Below are 14,502 nucleotides of genomic sequence, written 5' to 3' on the forward strand. Positions count from 1 at the left end.
TCCTCCATCTTTGTTAGAGACTTGTGATAGCCCTTCATCCTTTCTACCTTGGGACTTGGCTATTCAACTGCAAATATTGATCCCGGGCCAGTTGAAGGGGAAATTAATGCATAGTTTACTGCAAAGTTTCCCCCTACTGAACCACTCTCATGTGGCACATGCTACGTACAACTGTTGTTGTTGTACAACTGTCCCAACTGTTGTTGGGAAAACGTCTTTAGTATCTACACACATTAATATAGAGGGAAAACATCTTCAGTATCTGCACACATTGATGTAGAGAGGGAACTGTCTTTAGTATCTACGTCCATTGATATATAGAGGGAAAACATCTTTGGTATCTACACACATTGATGTAGAGAGGGGAAGGAGAGGGAGAGGGAAAGAAGGGGATGTTGAGTTGTGTGAGGTTACTTCTGAGAATGAGTCTCTGGATCACTGGGGATTACTACTGTAGGTTTGAACCTACAGAGACAGTGTCACGGGCGTTGTATGAATTGGACCAAAACGCAGCGGGAACGTGTAAACTCATCTTATTATTTTATTCAAGAAGGAAAACAAAAGAAACACGTATACAAAAAACAACAATCAACACTAAACAGTCCCGTCAGGTGCACGAACACAAAACAGGAAACAACTACCCACAAATCCCATAGAAAAAACACCCCTCTAAAATAGGACCTTCAATTAGAAGCAACAAGGAGCAGCTGCTTCCAATTGAAGGTCAACACAATAAACACCATATAGCAATAGACATACTAGAACTAACATAGAAATAGACTAACAAAGAACATAGCCCAACAAACCCCGAAACACTCTAAACAAACACCCCCTGCCATGCCCTGACCAAACTACAATAACAAACAACCACTTTTACTGGTCAGGACGTGACAGACAGCAAAGACAGACGTACAGCAAGGCGTAGAAATAGACGTACAGCCAGACGTACCGCCAGACGTAGAGACAGACATAGAGATAGACGTAGAGATAGACGTAGAGACAGACATACAAATAAACGTACAGACAGACGTAGAGACAGACGTAGAGACAGACGTACAGCCAGACGTACAGCCAGACGTAGAGACAGACGTAGAGATAGACGTAGAGACAGACGTAGAGATAGACGTAGAGATAGACACAGAGACAGATGTAGAGATAGACGTAGAGACAGAGGTAGAGACAGATGTAGAGACAGACGTAGAGACAGCCGTAGAGAGAGACGTAGAGACAGACGTAGAGACAGAGGTAGAGACAGACGTAGAGATAGACGTAGAGACAGAGGTAAAGACAGACGTAGAGACAGACGTAGAGACAGACGTACAGTCAGACGTAGAGACAGACGTAGAGACAGACGCAGAGATAGACGTAGAGACAGAGGTAGAGACAGACGTAGAGACAGATGTAGAGACAGCCGTAGAGAGAGACATAGAGACAGACATAGAGACAGAGGTAGAGACAGATGTAGAGACAGATGTAGAGACAGACGTAGAGACAGATGTAGAGACAGCCGTAGAGAGAGACATACAGCCATAGAGACAGACGTACAGCCAGACATAGAGACAGACGTACAGCTAGACGTAGAGATAGACGTAGAGAGACGTAGAGATAGACGTAGAGACAGACGTACAGATAAACGTACAGCCAGATGTACAGCCAGACGTAGAGACAGACGTACAGCCAGACGTACAGCCAGACGTACAGCCAGACGTACAGCTAGACGTAGAGATAGACGTAGAGATAGACGTAGAGACAGATGTAGAGATAGACGTAGAGACAGAGGTAGAGACAGATGTAGAGACAGATGTAGAGACAGACGTAGAGACAGACGTACAGCCAGACTTAGAGACAGACGTAGAAATAGACGTAGAGACAGACGTAAAGAGAGACGTACAGGCATAGAGACAGACGTACAGCTAGACGTAGAGATAGACGTAGAGACAGATGTAGAGATAGACGTAGAGACAGAGGTAGAGACAGATGTAGAGACAGCCGTAGAGACAGACGTAGAGACAGCCGTAGAGAGAGACGTACAGCCATAGAGACAGACGTACAGCCAGACATAGAGACAGACGTACAGCTAGACGTAGAGATAGACGTAGAGATAGATGTAGAGACAGACGTAGAGACAGACGTAGAGACAGACGTACAGCCAGACTTAGAGACAGACGTAGAAAAAGACGTAGAGACAGACTTAGAGACAGACGTAGAGACAGACGAAAAGATACATGTAGAGACAGACAGATGTAGAGACAGACGTAGAGCCAGACATAGAGACAGATGTAGCGATAGACGTAAAGACAGACGTAGAGACAGACTTAGAGACCGACGTAGATATAGACGGAAAGACAGACTTAGAGACAGACGTAGAGACTGACGAAAAGATACATGTAGAGACAGACAGATGTAGAGCCAGACATAGAGACAGATGTAGCGATAGACGTAAAGACAGACGTAGAGACAGACTTAGAGACCAACGTAGATATAGACGGAAAGACAGACTTAGAGACAGACGTAGAGACAGACGAAAAGATACATGTAGAGACAGACAGATGTAGAGACAGACGTAGAGCCAGACATAGAGACAGATGTAGCGATAGACGTAAAGACAGACGTAGAGACAGATGTAGAGACAGACGTAGCTATAGAAGGAGAGATAGACGTAGAGACAGAGGTAGAGACAGATGTAAAGACAGACGTACAGCCAGACGTAGAGACAGACGTAGATATAGAAGGAGAGACAGCCATAGAAACAGACTTAGAGACAGACGTACAGCCAGACATAGAGCCAGACGTAGCGACAGACGTAGAGACAGACGTAGAGACAGACGTAGAGACAGAGGTAGAGACAGACGTAAAGACAGACGTAGAGACAGACGTAAAGACAGACGTAGAGACAGACGTAGAGACGGACGTAGAGACAGAGGTAGAGACAGACGTAGAGACAGACGTAGAGACAGACGTAAAGACAGACGTAGAGACAGACGTAGAGACGGACGTAGAGACAGAGGTAGAGATAGACGTATAGATAGACGTAGAGACAGACGTAGAGACAGACGTACAGCCAGACGTACAGCCAGACGTAGAGACAGACGAAGAGACAGACGTAGAGACAGACTTAGAGACAGACGTAGAGACAGACGTAGAGACAAATGTAGATATAGACAGAGAGACAGACGTAGAGACAGATGTACAGATAAACGTACAGCCAGACGTACAGCCAGACGTAAAGAGACAGACGTAGAGATAGACGTAGAGACAGACGAAAAGATACAGATGTAGAGACAGACGTAGAGATAGACGTAGAGACAGACGTACAGCCAGACATAGAGACAGATGTAGCGATAGACGTAAAGACAGACGTAGAGACAGACTTAGAGACCGACGTAGATATAGACGGAAAGACAGATGTAGAGACAGACGTAGATATAGAAGGAGAGATAGACGTAGAGACAGAGGTAGAGACAGATGTAAAGACAGACATACAGCCAGACGTAGAGACCGCCGTAGAGACAGACGTAGAGACAGACGTAGATATAGACGGAAAGACAGATGTAGAGACAGACGTAGATATAGAAGGAGAGATAGACGTAGAGACAGAGGTAGAGACAGATGTAAAGACAGACATACAGCCAGACGTAGAGACCGCCGTAGAGACAGATGTACAGCCATAGAAACAGACGTAAAGACAGACGTAGAGACAGACGTACAGCCAGACGTAGAGCCAGACGTAGCGACAGACGTAGAGACATACCTAGAGACAGACTTAGAGACAGACGTAGAGATAGATGTAGAGACAGACGTAGATATAGACGGAGAGACAGACGTAGAGACAGACGTAGAGACAGACGTAGAAACAGACGTAGAGACAGACGTAAAGACAGACGTAGAGACAGACGTAGAGACAGACGTAGAGACAGAGGTAGAGATAGACGTATAGATAGACGTAGAGACAGACGTACAGCCAGACGTACAGCCAGACGTAGAGAAAGCCGAAGAGACAGACGTAGAGACAGACGTAGAGACAGACGTATATATTGACGGAGAGACAGACGTAGAGACAGACGTAGAGACAGACGTACAGCCAGACGTACAGCCAGACGTAAAGACAGACATATATATTGATGGAGAGACAGACATAGAGACAGACGTAGAGACAGACGTAGAGACAGACGTAGAGACAGATGTAGAGACAGACGTAGAGACAGACGTAGAGACAGATGTAGAGATAGAGGTAGAGATTGAGGGAGAGACAGACGTAGAGACAGACGTAGAGACAGACGTACAGCCAGATGTACAGCCAGATGTAGAGACAGACGTAGAGACAGACTTAAAGACAGACGTGCAACCAGATGTAGAGATAGACGTAGAGATAGACGTAGAGACAGACGTAGAGATAGACGTAGAGATAGACGTAGAGACAGACGTAGAGATAGACGTAGAGACAGGCGTAGAGATAGACGTAGAGACGGACGTAGAGACGGACGTAGAGACAGACGTAGAGACAGACGTAGAGATAGACGTAGAGACAGGCGTAGAGATAGACGTAGAGACAGACGTAGAGACAGACGTAGAGACAGATGTAGAGACAGACGTAAAGACAGACGTAGAGACAGACGTAGAGACAGAGGTAGAGATAGACGTATAGATAGACGTAGAGACAGACGTACAGCCAGACGTACAGCCAGACGTAGAGACAGCCGAAGAGACAGACGTAGAGACAGACGTAGAGACAGACGTACAGCCAGACGTACAGCCAGACGCAGAGACAGACGTACAGCCAGACGTACAGCCAGACGTAGAGACAGACGTAGAGACAGAGTTAGAGACAGACGTAGAGACAGACGTAGAGACAGACGTAGAGACAGACGTAGAGATAGAGGTAGAGATTGAGGGAGAGACAGACGTAGAGACAGACGTAGAGACAGACGTAGAGACAGACGTAGAGACAGACATATATATTGATAGAGAGACAGACATAGAGACAGACGTAGAGACAGACGTAGAGACAGATGTAGAGACAGACGTAGAGACAGACGTAGAGACAGACGTAGAGACAGATGTAGAGATAGAGGTAGAGATTGAGGGAGAGACAGACGTAGAGACAGACGTAGAGACAGACGTACAGCCAGATGTACAGCCAGATGTAGAGACAGACGTAGAGACAGACTTAGACAGACGTGCAACCAGATGTAGAGATAGACGTAGAGATAGACGTAGAGACAGACGTAGAGATAGACATAGAGATAGACGTAGAGACAGACGTAGAGATAGACGTAGAGACAGACGTAGAGATAGACGTAGAGACAGACGTAGAGATAGACGTAGAGACAGACGTAGAGATGGACGTAGAGACAGACGTAGAGATAGATGTACAGACGGACGGACGGACGGACGGACGGACGGACGGACGGACGGACAGACAGACAGACAGACAGACAGACTAGAAGCAATGTGGTACGCATACAGACAGACGTAGACATAGACGTACAGTCGTAAAGACAGACAGACAGACTAAAAAGTAGTATGCATACAGTCAGACAGTGACAGACCTACAGACAATGCAGCGGAATAGTCCTGGCTAAACTCCATCCCATAGAGTGAGCCTTGTGGTTGTTCGTCTGCCTGCCTGCCTGTTTGTCTGTCTGTCTGCCTTCCCGTCCTCCAGCCCGCCCGCACACCCCTCTGTCTGTCCATCTCTGTGAGGAGCAGAGCACAGTCTAGCAGAGTCGAGCAGGGGGATCCTCCTGTTATCTCTTTAATAATGGAGCAGAGTGAGTAAGTGATCCCATCCACCAACACCCTCTACACTGCCTCTCCAGGGACCCCCGGCACCACGGCAACTGTCAATCACTGCTGATATGGAGATATTAAAAAAGGGGGGATGGGGCTGCACCTTTTCACAGTCTTTCCACGTTCCGCTCTCTCACTTTCTATCTCCCTTTTGCTCTCTCTCTCTCTATTTATGTCTGTTTTTTTCTTTCTTTCTTTATCCCTCTCTTTCTGTCAATGTCCCCCCCCCTCTCTCCCTCTCTCTCTCTCTCTCTCTCTCGCTCTCTCTCTATCAGTGTAGCAATAGTACAGGTGTGCCCGCTGCTTGTAAAACCTGATACAGACAGACCACTCCACTCCACAGTCTCAATCAGTCCCTGTGAGAAAGAGGTGTCTCAATCTCCCCAGTCCCAACAATTTCACATCATTTGGAGAGGGCTTTGTTATTATTCATTCCCCTTCTCTGAGTATTCATTTTGCAGAGCTGCATACGCAAGTGACCTTTAACCTCGGGGAGGCACGCGCTGTGATGAGTTTGGTTCTGCCTCTGCCGAGGATGCATTTCAAAGCAACCCGGAGTGTGCTTGGCGGACCGAGGACGGTGACCTACAAGGTCACTTCATGCTGACAACGAGGGTAGAGGAACGTTGTGGAGCATTTTGGAAAGTTGGGGAGGAAAACAGAAATAATGAATGGGAATAATGGGGGATGGAAAATGATTAATGCCTGCCTCTCAATGAGATATAAATATGTATGTTTTGCTGCGATGGTAACTAGTTTGGGGAGGATGGGACAAGGGGATTGGCTGGTAGGGAGCTCAGGCATCCAGGTAAGGAAATAACAGGAGGATGAAGGTTGGAAGTGGTCAGTTGTGAAGAGGATACCTGGACCTGAGCTTGGTGTGGAAGCATAGCAGTGTAATACAGTGTAATCACTGTAGGCTAAATGGGATAGACTGACACGGATATACTGTAACCTTCCATACAGGAAAGCTGGGTATTATGTTCAATGGGACAGACTCTGTATTTTTACTGTAATTCATTCTGGACTAAATATCCTCAAAACTGATGGAACTGCAGTTGGATCCAAAAATAGTTTGAGGGACATTGGCTAATTCCTCTATGCTGAGAAAGAAAGTTAGAGTCTTCAATTGGTAAATAAGATATCAAGTCGTCACCACACTACTACCCTTTTTACAATACTGAACTGAACCAAGCCAGGCCAAACTGAGCTGTACTGTGCTGGCCTGGTTACACATCCACCACAGTTGTTACTGGAAGGACTATGTGAAAGGAGAGTTTCTCTGTCAGCACAGTATGGTTCAGCGTGATAGCATGAAAATGGTATCTGTGGACAAGAGTGAACTCACGTTCTTGGGGAAGTCTGCCTTCAGCTCTTTGACACCCTGGCACCAGTATGCAGCCGTCTTCTCACTGACCAGCTCGATGTTGAGGAAGGAGCCCTGTCTGTGGCCGAACACATGACCTGACGTGGTGCCACGCATAATACAGGGAGACACGTTAGTCACTAGGGCCTGTGGGACCTGCAATTCTATGAATTTATTAATGGAGCCGAGAGAAATCTTTGCAGTTTTAAAGCTACATTTTTTTTGTTTTTTTACACTGCCCACCCAAGTATTTCAATAGCAGAAAAATCCCTGCAACTGCACAGTATAATTAGGGCTCAGTTTTTCATGTTCAGGTCAATTGGTCACAAAAATATCCCGCTAACATGAACAGCATTAAATGACAATGCAAATAGGAGGCAGGTCACTATAATGTCACTATAATGTCACTTCAAAGATACTGGCTTCAGTTGTGAATCTGAATATAATATTTGATTCAAAGCCAATAAGAATAACTATTGAACCTACAGGTCATTCAATAATGCAGAACTAGTATGCCAAACTCCTGCAATTCAATATTTCAATTTAGCCGCTTTTACTTAATGACTGGAGAACCACATTTCATATTCATGATATACAGTTACTTATAGACAATTACTACAGAGACAATGATATTTGAAGACTGACGTTTCTTTCTGCTCTGGTTACTATTACCAATTAGTAGTGACCAATTTGCATAATCTAATTAAAAAACAGGTCCATATCAAGCAATTACAGTATAACACACTATTAGATGTAATGATATTTGGTTTATGTAGTATCTATAGACCATAGATAGAAAAAAATGACATTAATGATTGTAATGCAGACGTAATCGGCAATAGTTTTTTATAATCCTAAACAAATGCTATTGTGGAGAAATAAAAGAAGCATCGCAGCCAACAGTTGTTTCCCCTGTGAGCATGTATCTGTTTCCTGTAATATCTGCTGTGTTCACTGCTAATAGTTGGGATGTATCCACGGGGCAATGTTTCATGGATTTAGCTCGGCACTGTGAGTTAAGTCAACTACATATGAAGGCAGCTCTCTGCTACCTAACCCTGATGAAGTGCAAGACAAGTAAGGACAAATTGTTTAAAGTCGGTGAGTATAAAGGAATCAGAATGAGATTGATAAAGATCTGGACAGACGTGAGAGCCACGTTTCGATGAACAAACAGGATGATGAGTGAATGGTTCATTGCATGTAGTCCTGTTCTTGAGCTGTTCTTGTCTATTTTTGTTTGTACACACAAAAACACACAGACAACAACACACACACACACACACACACACACACACACACACCTCAATGTAATACATGCACCTGTGAAGAAAATGTTGCCAATAACACCGTCCTCTCTGTCCATTACCACAGGCTAACCTCTGTAACAAAAACCCATCCATATGTACTAGGGCCCTCAACAAGGATTCACATACTATAGGTTACTGGGTCCTTGGTGTTTTCTGTTAACCATTGGGCACTAATCCATCCCCACAACCCTTCATGAAAAGAGAACCAACACGATAAAGAGAGATCAAATATCATTGCCAAGACGATAGCTCCTCCAACACAGAGGCGACCAACGATTGGCCACCGGCCATGAGGAGGCACATTCGAGGTAATTACCAAACAGTGGTTACTTACACGGTCTCTTCCCTCAAGACCCTTTCCATTCTATCTGCAGGGAGAAGAAACGCGCGAGAGAAGAAAAACATCCTCCCTTAAATATTTGTTTCAGTTTTTCAATTGCACACCACTTGGCCCTAGCTGACACAGAAAACCATTCGACCACAATTATCTCTATGACTACAGCCATCATTATCGCAGGAGAAAGTGATGTACGTGGCCGGGGGAGGTGGTGGATGCTAGTAAGGGAAAAATGCTTCTTCCCCTCTCTCTCTCTCTCTCTGTCTCCTACTCTTTATGGCAAGTTTAAATCACTATCTTTTTGTTTTTAGTGGTCCACTTGTTTCCCTGTTCTGTCCAGTGCTGGTGGCTGACTTGTCAGCCATGTCAAGAAGAACGAAATATCACATAGTCAAAGAGTGGAGACAACAGTTCAATCAATACCTTAACCTATAGATCTGGTGCTACCATGTTATACCTATAGGTTAATCATTACATTAGTTAATTGGTCTATCAACTCATTTACTGCCTGATGATGTCACTAGGTAGGCCAAAACTCCATCCCACCAAACCAGGCTGACATTTCAAGTGGTGTTTTCAAGCAGCTCTTATCACAATTTCACAGTATTATTACAACCACATAGTGTGGAAATATACAGTACCAGTCAAACGTTTGAACACACCTACTCATTCAAGGGTTTTTCTTTATTTTTACTATTTTCTACATTGCAGAATAATAGTGAAGACATTGAAACTACGAAATAACAGATATGGAATCATGTAGTAACAAAAAATAAATCAAAATATACACTGCTCAAAAAAATAAAGGGAACACTTAAACAACACAATGTAACTCCAAGTCAATCACACTTCTGTGAAATCAAACTGTCCACTTAGGAAGCAACACTGATTGACAATAAATTTCACATGCTGTTGTGCAAATGGAATAGACAACAGGTGGAAATCATAGGCAATTTGCAAGACACCCCCAATAAAGGAGTGGTTCTACAGGTGGGGACCACAGACCACTTCTCAGTTCCTATGCTTCCTGGCTGATGTTTTGGTCACTTTTGAATGCTGGCGGTGCTTTCACTCTAGTGGTAGCATGAGACGGAGTCTACAACCCACACAAGTGGCTCAGGTAGTGCAGCTCATCCAGGATGGCACATCAATGCGAGCTGTGTCAAGAAGGTTTGCTGTGTCTGTCAGCGTAGTGTCCAGAGCATGGAGGCACTACCAGGAGACAGGCCAGTACATCAGGAGACGTGGAGGAGGCCTTAGGAGGGCAACAACCCAGCAGCAGGACCGCTACCTCCGCCTTTGTGCAAGGAGGAGCAGGAGAAGCACTGCCAGAGCCCTGCAAAATGACCTCCAGCAGGCCACAAATGTGCATGTGCCTGCTCAAACGGTCAGAAACAGACTCCATGAGGGTGGTATGAGGGCCCGACGTCCACAGGTGGGGGTTGTGCTTACAGCCCAACACCGTGCAGGACGTTTGGCATTGGCCAGAGAACACCAAGATTGGCAAATTCGCCACTGGCGTCCTGTGCTCTTCACAGATGAAAGCCGGTTCACACTGAGCACGTGACAGACGTGACAGAGTCTGGAGACGCCGTGGAGAACGTTCTGCTGCCTGCAACATCCTCCAGCATGACTGGTTTGGCGGTGGGTCAGTCATGGTGTGGGGTGGCATTTCTTTGGGGGGCAGCACAGCCCTCCATGTGCTCGCCAGAGGTAGCCTGACTGCCATTAGCTACCGAGATGAGATCCTCAGACCCTTTGTGAGACCATATGCTGGTGCGGTTGGCCCTGGGTTCCTCCTAATGCAAGACAATGCTAGACCTCATGTGGCTGGAGTGTGTCAGCAGTTCCTGCAAGAGGAAAGCATTGATGCTATGGACTGACCCGCCCGTTCCCCAGACCTGAATCTAATTGAGCACATCTGGGACATCATGTCTCGCTCCATCCACCAATGCCACGTTGCACCACAGACTGTCCAGGAGTTGGCGGATGCTTTAGTCCAGGTCTGGGAGGAGATCCCTCAGGAGACCATCCGCCACCTCATCAGGAGCATGCCCAGGCGTTGTAGGGAGGTCATACAGGCACGTGGAGGCCACACACACTACTGAGCCCCATTTTGACTTGTTTTAAGGACATTACATCAAAGTTGGATTAGCCTGTAGTGTGGTTTTCCACTTTAATTTTGAGTGTGACTCCAAATCCAGACCTCCATGGGTTGATAAATTGGATTTCCATTGATTATTTTTGTGTGATTTTGTTGTCAGCACATTCAACTATGTAAAGAAAAAAGTATTTAATAAGATTATTTCTTTCATTCAGATCTTGGATGTGTTGTTTAAGTGTTCCCTTTATTTTTTTGAGCAGTATATTTTAGATTTAGATTCTTCAAAGTAGCCACAATTTGCCTTGATGACAGCTTTGCACACACTTGGCATTCTCTCAACCAGCTCCATGAGGAATGCTTTTCCAACAGTCTTGAAGGTGTTCCCACATATGCTGAGCACTTGTTGGCTGCTTTTCCTTCACTCTGCGGTCCAGCTCTTCCCAAAGCTCAATTGGGTTGAGGTTGGGTGATTGTGGAGGCCAGGTCATCTGATGCAGCACTCCATCACTCTCCTTCTTAGTCAAATAGCCCTTAAACAGCCTGGAGGTGTATTTTGGGTCATTGTCCTGTTGAAAAACAAATTATAGTCCCACTAAGCACAAACCAGATGGGATGGCGTATCACTGCAGAATGCTGTGGTAGCCATGCTGGTTAAGTGTGCCTTGAATTCTTAATAAATCACTGACAGTGTCACCAGCAAAGCACCCCCACCCCATCACACCTCACACATGCGGAGATCGTCTGTTCACCTACTCTGCGTCTCACAAAAAAAATCGCACATTTGGACTCATCAGACCAAAGGACAGATTTCCACCGGTCTAATGTCCATTGCTTGTGTTTCTTGGCCCAAGCAAGTCTCTTCTTATTATTGGTGTCCTTTAGTAGTGGTTTCTTTGCAACAAATTGACCATAAAGGCCTGATACACGCAGTCTCCTCTGAACAGTTGATGTTGAGATGTGTCTGTTACTTGAACTCTGTGAAGCATTTATTTGGTCTGCAATTTCTGAGGTGCATTTAACTCTACTGAAATTATCCTCTGCAGCAGAGGTAACTCTTAGTCTTCTTTTCCTGTGGCGGTACTCAGGAGAGCCAGTTTCATCACAGTGCTTGATGGTTTTTGCTACTGCACTTGAAGTAACTTTCAAAGTTCTTGAAATGTTCCGAACTGACTGACTGAACTGTCATTTCTCGTTACTTATTTGAGCTGTTCTTTCCATAATATAGATGTGGCCTTTTACCAAATAGGGCTATCTTCTGTACCACCCCTACCTTGTCACAACACAACTGATTGGCTCAAACGCACTAAGAAGGAAAGAAATTCTACAAATGTACTTTTAATACATTCCAGGTGACTACCTCATGAAGCTGTTTGAGAGAATGCCAAGTGTGTGCAAAGCTGTCATCAAGGCAAAGGGTGGCTACTTTGAAGAATCTCAAATCTAAAATATCTTTAGATTTTTGTAACACTTTTTTGGTTACTACATGATTCCATATGTGTTATTTCATAGTTTGATGTCTTCACTATTATCCTACAATGTGGAACTTTGACTGGTACAAACTTTTGACTGGTACAGTTAACAAAACACAGGGAAACCACATTTTGACTGAACTGGGTCTTTAATAAGCAATGTTTAGTTATGTAAAGCGCCTTCAGAAAGTATTCACACTCCTTGACTTTTTCCCCATTTTGTCACAGCATGATTTAAAATGGATTACATTTAGATTTTTTTGTCACTGGCCAACACACAATACCCCATAATGTGAAAGTGGAATTATGTTTTTTTATTGTTTATTATTATGAATTAATTAAAAATGAAAAGCTGAAATGTCTTGAGTTAATAAGTATTCAACCCCTTTGTTATGACAAGCCTAAATAAGCTCAGGAGTAAAAATGTGCTTAACAAGTCACATAATAAGTTGCATGGACTCACTCTGTGTGCAAGAATAGTGTTTACGTCATTTTAAAATAACTACCTCATCTCTGTACCCAACACATACAATTATCTGTAAGAGGTCCCTCAGTCGAGCAGTGAATTTCAAACACAGATTCAACCACAAAGACCAAGGAGGTTTTCCAATGCCTTACAAAGAAGGGCACCTATTGGTAGATGGGTAAAAAGAAAGGAAGATTAGCATTTCCAATTACATCATCAACCAATTAGTAGGTAATTAGTAGGCAATGCCTACTCCTAATAGGTTAAAAAACACATAAGGCACACCGATGATGCTATTGGAAACACATAGCTTCCTCTATCTTTTCTTCCACAAAACATAGAAACGTTCCATTTTAACAGATGTGAAAAAATCTAGCAATTCACTTTCTGTCTTGAATACAAAGTGATATGTTTGGGGCAAATCCAATAGAACACATTACGGACTACCACTCTTCATATTTTCAAGCATAGTGTTTGCTGCATCATGTTATGGGTTATGCTTGTAATCATTAAAGACTAGAGTTTTTCTGGATAAAGAATAAACTGAATAGAGCTAAGCACAGGCATAATCCTAGAGGAAAACCTGTTTTAGTCTGCTTTCCACCAGACACTGGGAAATTATCCTTTCAGCAGGACAATAACCAAAAACACAAGGCCAAATCTACAATGGAGTTGCTTACCAAGAAGGCAGTGACTATGCCTGAGTGGCCAAGTAACAGTTTTGACTTAAATCTAATTCAAATTCTATGGCAATACCTGAAAATGGTTTTCTAGCAATGATCAACAACCAATTTGACAGAGCTTGAAGAATTATGAAAATAATAATTGGCAAATGTTGCACAATCCAGGTGTGGAAAGCTTTTAGAGACTTACCCAGAGACTTACTGTGTGAATACTTATGTAGGGGTGTGAATACTTATGTAAATAAAATATTTCTGTATTTCATAAAAAAATTAAAATAAATTGTCATTGTATTTTGTGTAGATGGGTGAGAAAAAAGTACATTTAATTCATTTTAAATTTAGGCTGTAACGCAACAAAATGTGGAATAAGTGAAGGGGTATGAATACTTTCTGAAGGCACTGTATGTGGCATTAGAGGGAGGGTAGAGCGCATATAATACATTGGGAGGCGATTTTGTCTATTTTGTTCTGATTTCTTAGGTCCAGACAGGGCAAGTGACCTGCGTGTTAATTTACTTATTACAGTTTTTTTTCTCCATACGCCACCTTGATCTATGAGTTCTTTATAAAAAATCTGAATCTAATCATCCTCCTCTTTTTCATCTTATGTGGTTTCATGACCCTGTAAGTTCCACTTAGAGGGAGAGGCATGCATACTCACGGTCTTGGCAGTGGACAGAGTTTCTAAGGGCTGTGGAAAATTGCTTTCAATATCTAGTTTTTCTCTTTTAATCAGAGCCTCTGGAGCATTGCAGCATTCAGCAGCTGAAAAGACATGTCTTGGGTATGACCTGAAGTTGTCATCTTTTAAAATCAGTCACTTTATTCATGCTCCCTGTGTTTCAAACTTTTTTGGCACCTTTTGGAAATATTCTGAGATATTCAAATATTCTGAAACTATAGAATAAAAAGAAAGCTTTGAATGACATTTAACGGCAAGGTGCTGAAAGTGTACAATTGAGATTCGCATATCATTT

General features: G+C 43.7%; 1 pseudogene; it reads right to left on the bottom strand.

Annotated features, from left to right (window-relative positions):
- Window positions 1-14,502, bottom strand: part of LOC115169198 (dihydropyrimidine dehydrogenase [NADP(+)]-like) — a 162,314-nt pseudogene that overhangs the window by 67,015 nt on the left and 80,797 nt on the right.

The sequence above is a fragment of the Salmo trutta genome, chromosome 31, assembly GCF_901001165.1.
Source record: "Salmo trutta chromosome 31, fSalTru1.1, whole genome shotgun sequence".
In the NCBI taxonomy this organism is placed as follows: Eukaryota; Metazoa; Chordata; class Actinopteri; order Salmoniformes; family Salmonidae; genus Salmo; species Salmo trutta.